Consider the following 17,743-nt stretch of genomic DNA (forward strand, 5'->3'; position numbering starts at 1 on the left):
TAAACATGTAAATCTTTTCAATGTGTAAATTGTATCATGCTGAATCCTGTATGTAAAATCTTTCCATAACTTTCCATTACACTGAGAAAAAAATGCCATAGCTTCATCTGGCCTTCCTCTTCAACCCCATCTCTGGGAGATGAGGGAGGGGAGTTGGAGATGGGGCTGGAAACACCCCTCTGTTTCCCCCAGCTCGCTTTAGGGTACAGTGGGGCTACAGTCTTCTGCAGCATAAACACTGTTGCCACCTGCCTCTCTCCTGTGCCCAGCCCTCCACCAGCCCAGGGCACTTAAGCACCCTGAAAGGGAAAGGCTGCGGTGCCACCGGTCCTGTGGTCTCCAGGGTCCTTCCTGAAAACTCCACGGCACGAGACCCCTGAAGGTTAGAGCTGAGAGGGCCTTCGGGAGCACCCAGCCTGGCTGGCTTTCCAGCTGTGCCCTGGGCAGCTCTGTGCTGCTGGGGACCTGTCAGAGCTGGGAACCAGGAAGTGGTGCTGAGTCCCAGGGCTCTGTGGGTGTGTTTCCTGGCAGTTTTGTTTGAACAGAATTTTTATCAGCAGAAAGAAAAAGGGATCTGAGCCGGTGTGGTGGCTCACGCCTGTAATCTCAGCACTCTGGGAGGCTGAGTCAGTGGATCACCTGAGGTCAGGAGTTCGAGACCAGCCTGGCCAACATGGGGAAACTCCGTTTCTACTAAAAATACAAAAATTAGGCCAGGCGCGGGGGCTCATGTCTGTAATCTCAGCACTCTGGGAGGCCAAGGTGGACAGATCGCTTGAGGTCAGGAGTTCAAGACCAGCCTGGCCAACATGGGGAAACACTGACTCTATCAAAAATTATAAAAAATTAGCTGGGTGTGGTGGCGAGCACCTGTAATCCCAGCCACTCGAGAGGCTGAGGCAAGAGAATCGCTTGAACCCAGGAGGTGGAGGTTGCAGTGAGCCAGGATTGTGCCACTGCACTCCAGCCTGGGCAACAGAGTGAGACTCCACCTCAAAAAAATAATAATAATAAAATAAATAAATAAAAATACAAATACAAAAGTTAGCCAGGCATGGTGGTGGGCGCCTGTAATCCCAGCTACTTGGAGGCTGAGGCAGGAGAATCGCTTGAACCCAGGAGGTGGAGGTTGCAGTGAGCCGAGATAGCGCCACTGCACTCCAGCCTGGGTGACAGAGTGAGACTCCATCTCAAAAAATAAAATAAAATAAAACAAAACAAAATAAAAATTAATATATAAAAAGAAAAGGGGATCTGAGAACAGATTAATTTAATCCAGCCTTCTTCATTTACAGAGGAGGAAACCCAGGCTAAGGCAAACGCAGCTCCTTCTTCTCCAGGCCAGAAGCCAGGAGTTGCTGTCCACTGCCTCTCCCGGCGACCCATGGACACATGGCAGTGGCTCTGCCTTCCCCAGGAAGTCTGTGGAGTCACCAGAGCAGGGTCAGCGCCCCGGGACACCAGGGCACAGAATGAATGCTGGAGAGAAAACAAGGTATGGGCTTTCAAACAAAGGTTTGAAGGCGACAGCAGAGTGGCCTGCTCCGGCGGGGCAGAGACCAGGAAAGTGACTCTCTAGCGACTCGGGAAGTGCTGCCTCCAGCAACGCCGTCCCAGACCGCAGAGAGCAAAACCTCAGAGGAGACCTCACGTGACCAGGCTTTAAAGAAAGTTTGGGGGAAGGGTCCCAGAAATAAACGAAGGGAGGAAGGAAAGAAAGGCGCCGTGTGGGAGCCTCAGGAGAGGGTCTGGGAGGCGGGAGGCTGAGCTGTCCCCCTCCCTCCTCGCTCCCTCCCTCCGGACCCACCCCGGGAGGAGCAGCTGTCGGAATCCAGCTGCAATTTTTCAAACCAATTAAGGAGAAGTGCCTCGGTCCCAGGAGGGAGGGCTGTCGGCCTCTCCTGAGTCAGCAGGCACAGACCAGGACCTTTGGGGACGCGATCTGAGGGCTGTAATTGATCCCCTTTAAGGAAGAAATCAAAAGTAGCAGCAGCTACTCTTCAGACTTTAAACTACTGAAGGGGCTTTCAACAGAGGTTTTCCACGGAGCGCGCGGCTTCCTGGCTGCCTTAACTGTCTGTACGCCGGCAGGTTTCCCTCTTCATTCCCATTGTCTCCTGCACAGGCCTCCTGTCCTGCATTCAGCAATGAACCTCCTCGAACTTGCATTCGGTGTGACATTGCCATCCAAAACAAAGAGGCCCAAGTGCCTGCGGGCCGAGAAAACTCACAAAGACTTTGTGCGGGGTCTGAAACCGCCAATCGTCAGTTACAATTGAGTGGAAACAAAGCCGTGGAATAAGGCAGAGACCGAGAGCCAACCCCCTCTTCGGTTATTCTGTAACCCTTGTAGGCCAAATCGCTCGATGTCCCCCAGTTTGTTTGGCATTGTGTGGATGTTTCTTCAGAAGAAAAGCCCGACGTACCTGATTTACCTCCGAGACTGAGATCAGAACAGGAAGATCCGGGCTTCTGACCCCGCCCTTGGGGAAGAAGGTGAAGTCAGGATTGCTGTCCTTAGATCCCACATCCACCTTCTCTATCTTCCAAAACATGAAAGCAAGAGTGCTTCTGCTCATAAAAAATGGATGGCAGCAAAATCCGCACTGACTGTTGTTTATGAAAACACAAGTCTCAGTGCAACGTTATCCATGTAAACCTGAAACCCCAATATGGCCCATCCTTGCCTGGTGTCACCTTCCAAAAAATAATAGCCTGACATAAAGTGAGACTGAAAGCAGTCCAAACCTTTATGTAGTCCTTTGAGGGAAATAAGAAGGAACATTTGTTCGTAAGACACAGCAAAACATCTATTAAAAAGTATGTCTCTTCGTCTCCCCTATCCCCCACACTCCCGTACCACCACCATGGCAGCCTCCTGAAGACCGTGCCTCTGACACCCTCAACTGTCTAAGACCCAGCCCGCAAGGCCCCTCTCTCTCCTCTCTCTCCTTCATTCTCCATTCTCTGCCTCTCTCTCTCTCCTTCTCTCTCTGTCTTTATTGAGACGGGGTCTCACTCTGTCACTCAGGCTGGAGTGCAGTGGCACAATCATGGCTCACTGCCTCCTCAAACTCCTGAGCTCAAGAGATCCTCCCACCTCAGCCTCCTGAGTAGCTGGGATTACAGGCATGCACCACCCACCCGGCTAATCTTTTTTATTTTTGTAGAGACAGGGGTCTTGCTGTGTTACCCAGGCTGGTCTCAAACTCCTGACCTCAAGCAATCCTCCCACCTCGGCCTCCTGGAGTGCTGGGATTGCAGGTACGAGCCATCACACCTGCCCTCTGCCTATCTCTTTATTCTATCATCCATTTAGCCTTTCTGGATGCTATAATTTTCTTTTTAAAAAAATTTTCCTAGCACCTGGGTTCTGCGCAGATTACATCCCAGAAACCAGGAATTGATCTAGCAAGAAAGTTGGAGGTGACCAGAGGAGCAGGGAGGAGGAAAACTGCTCAAAGGTAAATATATACAGTTTTTTTGTCCTTCCCTTGTTTGATCTTTGTGGGGCTCTGCCCAAGGGGAGCATGTTTATTGCACCTCCCTGTGAAGCTTTGCCTCAGCCCCATACCCACCTCTGCCTTTTCTCCTTCTGGCAGATCAGGAACCCCAGAACCTGGGAGCAAAGACCCTGGCTTAAGGACTTCCTCCCTCTCTCCTCCAGAGCCTCTGTGTGTAGCAGGCCGAGGGCGCTCACTGTACTGTTTCCTTCAAAGGGGCTTTTGGCCGCTAAATGGCCTGTGCTGCCAATCACAGCCAGCATGGGACAGCCCAGCCCCAAGTCTGAGAAGGCTGGAGGTGTCTCTGGATGGGCACCACCCATATTTGGGGCTTGTGAGAAATCAAGGGAAAGTGGCTAAAGGATTGAAGCAATCCCGTTTGTCACCCACCCAATCACACCGAAAGTAAATCAGAGCATGGAGTCTACATGCTGCACCCCAGCATGGCTCTGGGCGCAGAGGGAGCTATCAGGGCTGGGGTGTGTGGCCCTCACTGGCGGTCTGTGAACTTGATGCTTTCACATGCACCCTGCAAGCACATGCCTGACACGCCTTGCTCTGGATAAACTCTGGTGATTCCGAGTGGAGTGGCCCTGCCTGTAGGCACTGGTCTTCTTTTCCAGAGTGTCCCAGGCAACCTTGCCAGGGTGGGGTCAGCATCTAGCCGGGCTACTGTGGCCTTCCCGAATTTTCAGTAGAGGGAGGATGTGTTTTGGAGCTGTTCACATGCTCCCAGCCCCACACGGGGTCAGTGTGTGGCATCCACCTTGGGCCACGGCCCCCACAAGGGTGCTGTTCTGGACCTAGTCTCATGTTGTTGCTGTCTGTATTCATCCCTGACTGTGATATGAGATCCCATCGTTGGAGACCCATGGTACGATGTCTAAGGAAAAAGAGCAAGCAGCATTTCCTTCTGGCCCCTTGTAAAACCCCAGAGCGGGTCATGCAGTTCATTTAGGAGTGCAGAGCATCCAGCAGTGTGCCCAGACTTTATTGAGCACTGCTGCCTATGAACTCAACAAGGGCCTGTAGCCTAGAAAATTCGGGCAAGGCCACAGTAGCCCGGCTAGATGCTGACCCCACCCTGGCAAGGTTGCCTGGGACACTCTGGAAAAGAAGACCAGTGCCTACAGGCAGGGCCACTCCACTCGGAACCACCAGAGTTTATCCAGTAAACACTGAAAGGTAAAAAGGGCTGGACACAGGAGACAGAAAATTTTTTTTTCCCACCTAGAGATATAAGGCATTCTGAACGATTTTGCCATGCTGCACGTGGTGGCTCTGTAATCCCAGCACTTTGGGAGGCCAAGGCCGTCTGATCGTTGGAGCACAGGAGTTAGAGACCAGCCTGGGCAACATGGCGAAACCCTGTCTCTACCCAAAATACAAAAATTGGTACAAAAGTCAGCAGGGTGTAGTGGCATGTGCCTGTAGTCCCAGCTACTTGGGAGACTGAGGGGGGAGGATGGCTTGAGCCTGAGAGGTGGAGGTTGCAGTGAGCTGAGATGGCACCACTGCACTCCAGCCTGGGCAACAGAGCCAGACCCCATTTTAAAAATAAATAAGTAAATAAATAAAGAAATAAACAAACGATTTTGCCCAGATAGACAATGAAAAAGGACTGATACTTCAGGCAAGGGGTCTAAGAGAATTGTAACACATGGTTAGACGGGGGCTTCTAAATGTACTCTTGGATCTAAATCATGGGAGAGACTGTGATTACTCTTTAAGTGCAAACCCCAATCTGTGAGAGGTGGAGTGGGAGTCTTTGAAGCCCAAGGAGGAAAAACCAACCCAGATATGGGAGAAAAAATAAGAGGTAAATAAATAAATTACATGTCTATAATATTTTTAAATTTTAAAATTTATATATATTTACATATACAAAGGTCCATAATTTAATACAATTGGAAATCCAAAAATTTCCAATTCATAGATTTAATCAATGCAGAAGCTCAAATTATACTTTGAGATGCCACTAAGTTTAAACACTGTACCCCCTATAATCTTAGGAAAGTAAATATAAAATAGAGGAAATATAGGTGTGGCTCACTTTAACTATACTCTTGCCTAAATGTCCCCTAGTCATAGTAGCCATTGCCCTAAAATATCTGATATTAGGAATAGATGGGCCAACACAATGAATAATAAATTTAAAAAGTCAAATTGTTGGTACTTACAAATTGGCTTGATTAAAATGGGATCCCAGTGGCTGAGCATGGTAGGTCGCACTTGTAATCCTAACACTTTGGGAGGCCGAGGCAGGCAGATCACCTGAGGCCAGGAGTTCAAGACCAGCCTGGCCAACATGGCGAAACCCCGTCTCTACTAAAAACACAAAAAATAGCCAGGAGTCATGGTGGCTGCCTGCACTATAATCCCAGCTACTTGGGAGGTTAAGGCAGGAGCATGGCTTGAACCCGAGAGGCAGAGGTTGCAGTGAGCCGAGATCGCGCCACTGCACTCCAGCCTGGGCAATAGACGGAGACTCCCTCTCAAAAAATAAATAAATAAATAAATAAATAATAAAAATAATAAAATGGGATCCCACAGATCCACAGCTAAAATAGTTAATATAGCCTTATGTAAGTTAAAACAGGGATTAAAACTTGTGTAGTATCTACCTAAAAGAAAGGAAATCAATATATGGAAGAGATTCTGCACTCCATGTCTAGTGCAGTACTCTTCATAATCGCCAAAATTTGGCCAGGTGCAGTGGCTTACATCTGTAATCCCAGCACTTTGGGAGGCTGAGGTGGGCAGATCACTTGAGGCCAGGAGTTTGAGACCAGCCTGGCCAACATGGCAAAATGCTGTCTCTACCAAAAATACAGAAAATATCTGGGCATGGTGGCACATGCCTGTAGTCCTAGCTAATCAGGAGGGTGAGGCAGGACAATTGCTTAAACCCGGGAGGCGGAGGTTGCAGTGAGCTGGGATTGTGCTCAACAACAGATGAATGAAGAAAGAAAACATCACACACACACACACACACACACACACACACACACACACACACACCGGAATATTATACAGCCATAGAAAGGAATGAAATCTTGTCATTTGCAGTAATGTAATGTGGATAGAGCTGGAGGCTGTTATCCCAAGTGAAATAACTCAGAAACAGAAAATCAAATACTGCGTGTTCTCAATCACGTGGAACTGAAGAAAGTGGATCTCATGAAGATATACTCTATCCAGTGGTTACCAGAGGCCAGGAAAGGTAGTGAGAAGGAGGGAGGGTGAAGAGAGGTTGATTAATGGGTACAAAAATACAAGTAGCTAGACACAGTGGCTCACACCTTTAATCTCAGCACTTTGGGAGGCCAAGGTGGGTGGATCACTTGAGCTCAGGAGTTTCAGACCAGTCTGAGCAACATAGCAAGACCCCATCTCTACAAAAAATACAAAAAAATTAAAAATATAATTAAGAAATTAATGCTGACAGATCAGTTAGATAGCCATGTGTAAAAAGAAAATCTTGAAACATAAACTACCCACAAAAATCAATGTCAGAAGGAATGTAGCTTTAAACATAAATATTAAAAAAATAAATTATTTTTATAACTTTGAGTAGGGAAATATTTTTTAAAGAGATCACAAAAACCAATAGCTATAAAGGAAGAGATTGATAAATTAGACCACATTCAAATGAATAATTTTTATTTATCAAAAGACCATTAAGAAAGTGAAGAGGCAAGTTTTAGAGTGGGAGAAAATATATACACACATGTAACTGACAAAGGGATCACATCCAGAATGTGTAGAGAACTCCTATAAACAATAAGAAAAAGACAAATAATAGAAAAATGAGTAGAAGGCTAAATAGGTAATTTATAAAAAATCATATCCAAATGTGTTCAATTTCCTCAATAATCATGTAAATGCAAATTAAGATCAATGAGATATCACCACACATCCTCCAGAATAGCTAAATTAAAAGAGACTGATGGGGATTTCTGGCAAGATATCTGAATAGGGACAACTCTGGTCTGCAGCTTCCAGCAAGATCGACAAAGAAGACGGGTGTTTTCTGTATTTCCACCTGAGGTACCTGGTTCATCTCATTAGGACTGATTGGACAGTGGGTGCAGCCCACGGAGGGCGAGCCAAAGCAGGGCGAGGCGTCACCTCACCCAGGAAGCACAAGGGGTTGGGGGATTTCCCTTTCCTAGCCAAGGGAAGCCATGAGAGACTGTACCAGGAGGAACAGTACACTACTGCCCAGATACTGTGCTTTTCCCATGGTCTTTGCAACTGGCAGACCAGGAGATTCCCTCTGGTGCCTGGCTTGGTGGGTCCCACGCCCACAGAGCCCAACAAGCTAAGATCAATTGGCTTGAAATTCTCGTGGCTAGCACAGCAGTCTGAGATCAACCTGGGATGCTGGAGCTTGGAGCAGGGAGGGACATCCACCATTGCTGAGGCTTGTAGGCGGTTTTTTGCTCACAGTGCAAACAAAGCTTCCGGGAAGTTCAAATTGGGCGGAGCCCACCGTGCTCAGCAAACATCTGCTTCCTTGTACTTCCTACATACCCCAGAGCTGCAGATCTCAAGAAACTTGAGCATTTATCGAAGACGTCTTTCAGTGTTAAATTGTTCCTTTTTGGTGTTGTTCAGTTTTTTAGTTAAGAAGAATGAGTGATCGTTGCTTGGCTACTCCACAGATGCATGGCAGAGCAGCTTCTTCTGGATCCCTCGCCCTCTTGTAAGCTGGGAGCTCTGGTGAGTGCTTCTCAAATCTACCATCTCTTCCTGAGTCAAAGAGGAGAGGAACTGCTGACATCCTGTGAGCCAGAGCACCTGAAGCAAATCCATTTCCAGCTTGAATAGCGTAGGTAAGGAAATCGCCAGAGCCATGCATCACTAATTTTGCTCCCTGGTGCTAAGTGCACTTAGCAGGCATGCTGAGTACTGCCCCCTCCTGCCATCCAGGGGCGGCAGGGACTGGCATGGTCCCTAGTGCTTTGGCTGCCTCGGCTGCCTGTCTGTGCAGGGGCTGGTTTCAGCTGTGTACAACCTCCAAACTTCAAGAACAAAGGATCACTCAGTCGCCGAAGGGCAGGAGCCACAAGCACCTCTGGTAGTTTATTGTGGGGCCCAGTAATCTTCCTACCTTTCAAGCAGCAGGCTCCTAAACAAGTATCAGGTAGAACTACTTGCATCCATTTTCAAGCTAACCATGAAAAAATGGTGTACTTGTTTAAAAAGGTGCCATAATTTATGCTTTTTGGTGAAAATATTAAATGATTAATTTTATTAATTATTAAGTACCATTAGGAAGGATGAAACATAAATGATCAAATATTTGCAATCTATGCAATACCTATGATGGATAAATTAGTAAGACAACAATCAACACAGTAGTAGTAAAATGTCAAGAATAAGCAGTTAACAAAAATGAAGTACCAAAGTTTAGTTAAAAGATTTTAAGTATCACTAATATTATAAATAAATATTTATATATATTTATATATATAAATATGAAAGCATCCTTTTTAAGCATCAGATTGGCAGAGATGGAAAAAACTCACAACACACTATGTCAGGAAGGAACTGGGAAAAGTGCCTTCTCATATATCATTGGCGGGAGCACTCACAGGGACATTTTTGTAAAGCTGTTTGGCAATAATGATGGCAGTCTGGAATATGCATACTCCTTTCCTGACATGAGAATTTCTTACTTCTTAACTCATCCTAAGATAAGTCCACAAACCCCAAAGGAAACTGGCCCAGGATGGCTGAGTGCAGCATTATTTATTTCCCGTGCCATCAGTGGAGCCTGCTCTGCCTCCTGTTCCCGCTGATGTGCAACTCACTGGATTCAGGTCTTATGCATAGCCCCAGGGCAAACCCAAGGTACCCAGCTAGTGACTGAAGGGACATTTCTTCTGTTCTTGGTAGAACAGTCACAGATTCTAGTGCAGGGGCCCTGACACTTGATGAGGAGCATCCACTTTGCCTTTCCCTGAAGCAAATCATTAACGTCCATCACGGGGTAGTTGTGTCAGCTCTGCAGACAGAGCCCGGCCCATGTGGCTGCTGTCCCCAGGGCTCAGCATCCCTGCTCTGAGATCCACCTGCAGGTCCTTAGCCAGGACAGGTCTGGTCTCCCGCCCTGACTGGCACCAGCTAGGACTAGAGACTGAGTAGCCTGGGGCTCAGAGAAACAGCCAGCCTCCCCCTTTCCTGCCTCCTTCGTTAAAGCTTCAAGTTCCCACAGGGCGCAGTGGCTCAGGCCTGTAATCCCAGCACTTTGGGAGGCCAAGGCGGGTGGATCACAACATCAGGAGATCGAGACCATCCTGGCCAACATGGTGAAACCCCGTCTCTACTAAAAATACAAAAAAAATTAGCGGGGCGTGGTGGTGTGTGCCTGTAATCCCAGCTACTCAGGAGGCTGAGGCAGGAGAATCACTTAAACCAGGGAGTCAGAGATTGCAGTGAGCAGAGATCGTGCCAACAGCACTCCAGCCTGGCGACAGAGCGAAACTCCGTCTCAAAAAAAAAAACAAAAAACTTCGAGTTCCAGGGGCAGCAGCCTTTTCCCTCCACCCTCTTCAAAACACGTTCTGGAGTATGCTGTGTCATGCTGAATGGCGTCTCCACGTGCAAGTGTCATCACATGGACAGAGTGGGGAATGGGGATCATAGGATAGTTATGCTATGGAGGTTTTTTCCCTGGAGGCAACGTTTGGAATTAGAAACCTATTTACATAACTTAGTATCAAATTACATATCAACCTCTAATAACTAACTCCAAATACTCTTCTATGAATTCCAACCAATTAGTGCAGCTAACCACTATTGTAGCCCAACCCGGCATTAAGGGCATTAGTTACATACAATACTGAATAGATTTGTAAAGTCATCATCATGATAATGGTAAATCAGCTTAGGTCGCTCACAATTGCAGCTGCCAACAGCTGCTCCCAGCTCTGACTCCTTATGCTGGAGTGATAGCTCAATTGACAAATTCCAGGGAAATTGTACCTTTATAACAGTTGGCTGAGTTACCCCTACTCCTCACCTCCCCTAAACAAACACAAAGAAGGAAAAGAAACTAATGTGAATTTACTATCTTTCATTCAATAGGCATTGTGCTAAGGGGGGCACAGTTATTATTCCACATGTTCCTGTCATTCAATAAGAAATCTACATAGTGGTTGGTTGATGAAGAGAAGAACACACAGAAAATGTCACATTGTAGATTGTAGGTTATCTGAGATTGCCCTTAGGATTTGGAGTGTTTGGCTGCATGACTGCCTGGTGCAGCTGAATCTACCTTTCCCTCCTTTCTTACCCTGTATCCTGGAGTGACTAGACCACGGCCGGCCTCACTTGAGAATAGAAAGTGTGGGGAGAGAAGATGGCAGGTAGTCCTATGAGGCAGGACTAGCTTGCAGCTCCCGCTCAGACAGACAGAACAGCAAGTAGAGACTCACATCGTGAACTTTTGCTCCAAAAACTACCGCAGGAGCATACCAGGAAAACCAAAACAATTCACAGACCCTATGAAGGAACTGTGAGTCTGTTTGCTTTCTCAGGCTCATGGTCTGGGGCAAGTTCTCAGTGGCCTTTGAACCACACCCCTATCCCCAACAGCAGCCACAGCAAGCCCTGCCCACAGGGAGGCTGAGCACAGAAACATCTATCCCTGCCCCCACCTGGTGGTCTTTCTTTACCCACCTTGGTTTGCTGAAGACAAAGGACATAACCTCTTGGGAGGGCTATGGCCCTGCCTACAACACGAGAAACCTGAATACTTAACCAGGCATCCCTAGGGCAAGTTTGCATCCTCCCTATAGTACTGCAGCTGATGCACTCTTGAATGTGCCACTTCTTGGCTGGAGACCAAGCAAAACAAAAGCAGTGCACTAAACAAAAATACAGCCAAGGACCCTCACAGAGTCCATTTACCCCACTGCTACCTCCACTGGAACAGGTGCTGGTACCCACAGCTGAAAGACCTGGAGACAGATCACATCACAGGACTCTCTGCAGACACTCCACAGTACCAGCCCAGAGTCCACTGGGTGGTTAGATCCAGAAGAACAAAAACAATCATTGCAGTTTGGCTCTCAGGAAGCCCCATTCCTAGGGGAAGGAGGAGAACACCACATCAAGGGAGCACCCCATGGGACAAAAGAATCTGAACAGCAGCCCTTGAGTCCCAGATCTTCCCTCTGACATAGTTTACCTAAATGAGAAGGAACCAGAAGAACAATTCTGGTAATATAACAAAACAAGATTATTTAACACCCCCAAAAGATCAAGCCAGTTCACCAGCAATGGATCCAAACCTAGATGAAATTTCTGAATTGCCAGAAAAAGAATTCAGAAGTTCGATTATTAAGCTAATCAAGGAGGCACCAGAGAAACGTGAAGTCCATCTGAAGTCAAAAACATGATACTGGATATGAAAGGAAAAATCTTCAATGAAATAGCATAAATAAAGAAAAATCAGGACTTCTGGAAATCAAGGATACACTTAGAGAAATGCAAAATGCACTAGAAAGTCTCAGCAACAGAATCAAGCATAAGAAATAACTGCAGAGCTCAAAGACAAGGCCTTCAAATTAACCTAATCCATCAAAGACAAAGAAAAAAGAATTTTAAAAAATGAACAGAGCCTCAAAGAAGTTTGGGACTATGTTAAATGTCCAAACCTGTGAATAATTGGTGTTGTGGAGGAAGAAGAGAAATCTAAAAGTTTGGAAAACATATTTGAGGGAATAATTGAGGAAAACTTCTCCAGCCCTGCTAGAGATCTGGACATCCAAATACAAGAAGCTCAAAGAACACCTGGGAAATTCATCACAAAAAGATCATCACCTAGACACATAGTCGTCAGGTCATGAAAAGTCGAGACAAAATAAATAATCTTAAGAGCTGTGAGGCAAGAGCACCAGGTAACCTATAAGGGAAAACCTATCAGATTAACAGCAGATTCCTCAGCAGAAACCCTACAAGTTAGAAGGGATTGGTGCCCTATTTTTAGCATCCTTAAAACAAAACAATTAGCAGCCAAGAATTTTGTATCAAGTGAAACTAAGTGCCATAAATAAAGGAAAGATAACAGTTTTTTTCCAGACAAACAAATGCTGAGAGAATTTGCCACTACCAAGCCAGCACTATAAGAACTGTTAAAAGGAGCTCTAAATCTTGAAACAAATCCTCAAAATACACCAAAATAGAACCTCCTTAAAGCACAAATCTCACAGGACTTATATAACAATAACACAATGAAAAGAAACACGAGGTATTCAGGTAACAAATAGCACAATGGATGGAATACTACCTCACATCTCCGTACTAATTGAACGTAAATGGCCTAAATGCACCACTAAAAGATACAGAGTGGCAGAATGGATAAGAATTCACCAACCAATTTTCTGTTGTCCTCAGGAGACCCACCTAACACATAAGTACTCACATAAACTTAAGGTAAAGGGGTGGAAAAAGATATTCCATGCCATCGGACACCAAAAGTGAGCAAGAGTAGCTATTTCTTTTGTTTTGTTTTGTTTTGTTTTTTTTGAGATGGAGTCTTGCTCTGTCGCCAGGCTGGAGTGCAGTGGTGCGATCTCGGCTCACGGCAACCTCCTGGGTTCAAGCGATTCCCCTGCCTCAGCCTCCTGAGTAGCTGGGAATACAGGCACATGCCACCATGCCCAGCTAATTTTTTGTATTTTATATATATATATATTTTTTTAATTTTTATTTTTATTATTATACTTTAGGTTTTAGGGTACATGTGCACAATGTGCAGGTTTGTTACATATGTATCCATGTGCCATGTTGATTTCCTCCAGAGAAAGCTGAACTGTCTTGGAAGAACTTAAAATAACTTAGGGAAAAAGCTGAGGGCTGAGTTTAAGAATCAAGGCTCCAGCAATATATTTTTTATTTCTAATTATAGGGGAAATTTGAAAACATATATAATGCACTCCATATGTTTGCAAATTCTTTTCGTCCATTTTTGGTATTTGTAGGCTATTTATGACTTTCAAAGCAAGCTAAATCAAACTGTGCCTGAAACAACCTCTTACTCTGAAAAGCAAGCAACGTAAAGATAGATCTGCTGAGAAGACATTTCCACCTGCTGCAATTTAGCCAAACAGCTGACCGTGTATTGAAGCAGTCCTTTGATTTTAACAGGGCAAAGCTGTTTCCAAGACCCCAAACTGAGGAACTGCCATGGGGCACACATGAAAATCACACACAGCTAATGTATCCCTCACCCTGAACCAGTGATCCATATCTATGGCTGCACATTAAAATCACCTGGGGAGCTTTTAAAATCCCAAAACCCAAATTACCACAGGCCTATTAAATTGGTTTCCCTGGAGTGGGACCCAGGCAGCAGCGTTGTTTAAAGGTCTCCATGTGATTATATTGTGTGGTCAAGGCTGAAAACCCACTGCTTCAAACCAGCATCTTTTGATGAACTAGTTGCAAATAATTTCTCAAATAAATGTAAAATGTTTGCTGCTGAATTGTAGGCTTTCCGTCTTATCTGTGGTACCTACTTACTATCCTTGCACAAACTGACCTCTGCTGCTTGTTTGATTCCCAGGTCAACCCCGTTCCATGGGTTTTGAGGGCATTTTATGTGCAGGACAGCATGCTAGGTGCCATGGCCTTGGTGAGCATCACTGTTGGGAGAGGACTTTGCCGGGGAAAAAAGATGTATTATAAAAACTCAAAAGCATGCCATTTACCGAACTGAGGCAAAAATACAAATATCTGGGTGGTCACCTGAGAGAACATGAATAGATATCTTGGAATTTTAAAATCCATCTGATGACACCATAAGTGAATGTATTCCACTTTTTAAAAAACGCTGCTGTTATTCTCAGATATTGAGTTAGGATTTTTGTCTCAGCATGATGCTGCCTGGCCTCATCACTTGGGTTTGGAAGTGTTCTCTTCAATTTTTTAAAGGAGTTTGAAGATCAGTGTTCTCCATTAAAGGTTTGGTAGAATTCACCAGTGAAGCCAACAGGTTCAGGGCTGTTTGTTTTTGGTCAGGAGGTTTTTGATTACCGATTCAGTCCCCTTAATGATGGATCTATTCAGATTTTGTATTTCTTTGCAATTCAGTATTTTGTGTCTCTAGGAACTTGGCCATTTTATCTAGGTTGTCCAGTTTGTTGGCATACAGTTGTTCACAGCGTGCTCTCATAATCCTTTTTATTTCTCTAGAATTGATAGTCATGTCCCCATTTTAATTTTGATGTTAGTAACTTGTTTCTTCTGTCCTTTTTTCTTAGTCAAACTAAAGGTTTGTCAGTTTTGTTAATTTTGAAGAACTGACTTTTGGATTTGTTGATTTTCTTGTGTTTTTCTATTCTCCGTTATTTATCTCTGCTCTAATCTTTACTATTTCCTCCTTCTACTAACTTTGGATGTAGTTCTTTTTCTCATTTCTTAAGTTGTAAAGTTAAGTTGTTGATTTGAAATCTTTCTTCCTTTTTAATGTAATATAGCTATAAATTTCCCGCTTAGGATTGCTTTTGAAGTGTCTCATAAGTTTTAGTATGCCGTCTTCATTTTCACTGATCTCTAGTACTAATTTCCCTTGATTTCTTCTTTGACCTGTGGTTGTTTACGAATGTATTGCTTAATTTTTTTAGTTTTCCATTATTGATTTCTAACTTCATCCTGTTGTGGTCAGGGAAGATACTATGTATGACATCTATCTTTTTTTTTTCCCCAACACAGGGTTTCACTCTGTCACCCAGGCTGGAGTGCAGTGGCCCGACCTCAACTCACCACAACCTCCATCTCCTGGGTTCAAGCGATTCTCCTGCCTCAGCCTCCCAAGTAGCTGGGATTACAGGTGCATGCCACCACACCCGGCTAATTTTTGTATTTTTAGTAGAGACGGGATTTCACCATGTTTGCCAGGCTGGTCTCAAACTCCTGACCTCATGATCTGCCTGCCTTGGCCTCCCAAAGTGCTGGGATTACAGGCATGAGCCACTGCCCCTGGCCTGATATCTATCTTTTTAAGTCTACTGAGACTTAATTTGTGGTCCGACATATGCTCTATCCTGAAGAATGTTCCATGCACACTTGAGAAAACTGTTTATTTTGTTGTTGTTGGGCAGAGTTTTTTGTATGTTTGTTAGGTCTGGCTGGTTTATGGTGTTGTTCATGTCTTCTATTTCCTTACTTATTTCTGCCTGATTATTCTGTCTGTTATTGGGTGGGATATTGAAGTCTGCAATTGTAGAACTGCTTCTCTGTTCAATCTGTCAATTTTTATTTCCTATATTTTGATGGTATATAATCAGGTATGTAAATGTTTATAATTGTTATTTCTTCTTCCTGTATTGAACATTTTGTTAGATAATATGCTTCTTTTTTAATTTTTAAAACTTAAAGTCTATTTTGTCTGATATAGTATAGCTTTCCATGATTTCTTTTTTTTTTTTTCTATTTGCATGGAATATCTTTTTCTATCTTTTCACTTTCAACCTATTTGATTGGAGGGACTTCTGTCATTTTGCTATTTGTTTTATATTATGTTGGTGCAAAAGTAATTGCAGTTTTCGCCATTACTTTTATTTTTATTTTATTTTATTTATTTTATTTTTTTGAGATGGAGTCTCCCTCTGTCACCCAGACTGGAGTGCAGTGGCATGATCTTGGCTCACTGCAACCTCCACCTCCTGGGTTCAAGGGATTCTCCTGCCTCAGCCTCCCAAATAGCTGGGACTACAGCCGTGTGCCACTACGCCCAGCTAATTTTTGTACTTTTAGTAGAAACAGGGTTTCACCATGTTGGCCAGGATGGTCTTGATCTCGTGATCTGCCTGCCACGGCCTCCCAAAGTTCTGGGTTTACAGGCATGAGCCACTGTGTCCAGCAGCCTGGCTAGTTTTTGTATTTTTAGTAGAGACAGGGTTTTCCCATGTTGGCCAGGCTGGTCTCGAACTTCTGACCTCAGGTGATCCACCCTCCTCTGCCTAACAAAGTGCTGGGACTGCAGGCGTGAGCACGGCGCCCAGCCTTTTGCCATTACTTTTAATATATGCCTGAGAGCATTATGTCCCACGTTTCCTGCATTCCTGTCTTTTGTATTTAGCTGACTTTTTTGTAGTGAAAATTTTAATTTCCTTCTCTTTTTTTGTTGGTGTATATAGTTATCTATTTTTTTGGTGGGGGGGGGGTGCGCACTTACCACCAAGGGGATCACATTTAACATCTGAGTCTGTTCATTTGATTATTGCATAGTATTTAATGATAGGAACATACTGCAATTTGTCCATTCTAGTCTTAATTGTCATCTTGGTTTCTAATTAATAGACTTTTTTTAGGGCAAGTTTAGGTTTACAGAAATATTGAGTAGAAAGTACACAGAATTCCCATGTAACCCCTACCCCATACCAGTTTTATATTTTAGCCATTCTAACTAGGTGTGTAGTGGTATCTCATTGTTTTAATTTGCAGTTCCCTAATACCATATGATGTTGGGCACTTTTTAATATGGTTATCTATCATCTGTGTATTTTCTTTGGTGATGTGTCATTTGCAAATATTTTCCTCCCACTCTGTGGCTTGTCTGTTCATTCTCTTAACAGTGTCTTTCACAAAGGAGAAATTTTAATGCAGTCAAGCTTATCAATTTCTTTCTGTCATGGATCATGCTTTTGTTGTTGTACTAAGAAGTCATTGCCAAACATAAGGTCATATATATTATTTCCTATGTTACATTTTAGGAGTTTTACAGTTTTGCATTTTTCATTTAGGTCTGCGATCCATTTTGAGTTAATTTTTCTGAAAGATATCTGTCTAGATTCGTTTTTTTCTTTTCTGTGTTTTGTTGTTGTTGGTTTTATTGTTGTTGTTGTTTTTTGGCATGGGGATGTCTGGTTGGGACAGCGCCATTTGTTGGGAAAACTATCCTTTCTCCATTGAATTGCCTTTGCTTCTTTGTCAAAGACCAGTTGACTCTATTCATGTAGGCCTATTTCAGAGCTTTCTATTCTGTTCCATTGATCTGTTTTTCTGTTCTTTCACCAAATTGCCTTGCTATTTGGGGGTCTTTTGTGGTTCCATATGAATTTTAGAATTGTTTTATCTATCTCTGTGAAGAATGCCATTGGGATTTTGATAGGGATTGCATTAAATCTTCACAATGTGGTATGGACATTTTAACAATATTTATTCTTTCTGTCAATGAGCATGGGATAGCTTTCCATTTATTTGTGTCTTCTTCAGCTTCTTTC

The 17,743-nt window shown here is 44.2% G+C and overlaps 1 protein-coding gene across 5 annotated transcripts in view; it reads left to right on the forward strand.

Moving 5' to 3' along the window:
* Positions 1–1,637: 1,637 nt before the first annotated feature.
* The window catches only part of RPP40 (ribonuclease P/MRP subunit p40), a 34,412-nt gene continuing 18,306 nt past the window's right edge, over positions 1,638–17,743 (forward strand). For 3 of the 5 annotated variants that reach the window (XM_063632675.1, XM_063632677.1, XM_055263679.2), the window contains exons 1-3: positions 3,171–3,264; positions 3,364–3,464; positions 8,124–8,341. The gene's annotated coding sequence lies outside the window, so the exon portion shown is untranslated. Of the gene's footprint in view, positions 2,497–3,170; positions 3,265–3,363; positions 3,465–8,123; positions 8,342–17,743 lie in introns of those variants that run through there. The other 2 variants (XM_055263674.2, XM_063632676.1) reach the window with 2 other exon arrangements.

The sequence above is a fragment of the Symphalangus syndactylus genome, chromosome 23 (assembly GCF_028878055.3).
Source record: "Symphalangus syndactylus isolate Jambi chromosome 23, NHGRI_mSymSyn1-v2.1_pri, whole genome shotgun sequence".
NCBI classification, from domain to species: Eukaryota; Metazoa; Chordata; class Mammalia; order Primates; family Hylobatidae; genus Symphalangus; species Symphalangus syndactylus.